Genomic DNA, 1,705 nt, shown 5'->3' on the forward strand with positions numbered 1-1,705 from the left:
GCCCGATGCAGCGGGTGAGAGGGATTATCCCTGAATGTCAGCTTGGTAACATCCTCCCCCACAGAGTCCAGCCCAGGACAGAGCACACATCTCAATTCATGCATATTTTGTGTGTCATGTTAATTCATTTTAGCCCTCTATCATTCCCTTTTACAACCTTAGATTATTATCAGGTTTAAGATCACAGCTTGATCTTGATCCTCAAGACTCTGAGATGTGGAACAACTTTCCAAAGGTAAAAAAAAACAAAAGAAAAGTTGGTTTATGAGCACGTGACTTGATTATCTATGTAATTAATACTCTATTTTATGGTACTTGGTTCCCGGACTTTGCCCAGCCAGCCGCTTAATACTAAACGCACACCGAGTCCTATTGAGCCCGCATGTAAACACAGCCAGGCATCGTCTAAACCAGTGTCTCCCAACCTGAGGTCCGGGCCCCCCCTGGGGGGGCACCAGAGATCTCTGGCGGGGGCGCAAAACTTTGTCTGCTTTGAGGATATGCAGTTGTACAAATTATATTTGCGCATGTTAAATAAATAAAAAATCATAATAACACACCTAATGGAACACTGTAATCCAAGTCTGTATAAACCCACGTAGTATTTTAAAATGACCAAAATATATTTCTAAGTGATTTAGCAGGATAAAAATGTAATAAATTATTATTATATCATTATTCAACATTTAATCATACTACTATTCCGACAGGTTGTTAAAGGAAAAATGTTAACATTTTTTGCTCTCTTAAAAGAGACATTTTTCAGTAATAATTTTATGTCCTTGCAATTATTTTCTGTGCGTATTTTATACATTGGTGACACAAAATGAAGGTGAGAAAGACAAAGTCATATGTATACAGGGTAAATCAAAGAGAAATGTATCACAAAAACATAATTAATGTTAATTTCGGGGCTCCAAGGAAAAAAGGTTGGGAACCACTGGTCTAAACTACTGTCGATACTTTTCTGATGCTCTTCTAACATCCTCAGTGTCTGTCCAGACGAATTGGATGCTGTCTGACGTTATTTTGTGAAAGTGGCTAAAACACAAAAAAAAAACCTACTGCAGATCTTCTTAAAGTTGCATAAATTGTATTTGTAATCCTTGTCCTAAAACGGAATGACACTGCAAATGTAACCGGGACGGAGCTGGCTTGGAGTCGGAAGGAAGGTGAACGCTGGTTTTGATGTAAAAGTACAGCACAAATCAATGTCACAGTGGGAAACGGCTCCTCTAGAGGCCAGAAACTGTTTGTTATTATCTCTCTAGGAGCTGCACATAATTTTAAGACAATCTGGAGATGAGCGACATACAAATGAATATCTCCTTTTTCAATTGAAAGGGCAAACATACTGTATATATAAGATATAACTGAAATAATAGAAGTTGTGTTTCATAAGTCTTCAGTTTCCTTTCTTCTATCTCTGTTTGTTTTAGTATTCAATTAACCAGTTACATCAGCAGCTTTAACTGCCACAATGTTTTACAGGCTTTAACAACTGCAGGCCAACAACTGAATCACATTATCATGATTTGCATTTAAAGTCCTCCTAAAAAACGAACAGGGCACCTAAAGAAGGACTTTGCTGTCGGCAGGGTTGACTTATCTGCTGATGCCTTAATCGTATGTTCATAAACTGGTTAATGTGCAACCAAGAGGAGCTTAGCTACACGTGATATCTAGATATGGACTCTTCTGCAGC

The sequence above is a fragment of the Cololabis saira genome, chromosome 22, assembly GCF_033807715.1.
Source record: "Cololabis saira isolate AMF1-May2022 chromosome 22, fColSai1.1, whole genome shotgun sequence".
NCBI classification, from domain to species: domain Eukaryota; kingdom Metazoa; phylum Chordata; class Actinopteri; order Beloniformes; family Belonidae; genus Cololabis; species Cololabis saira.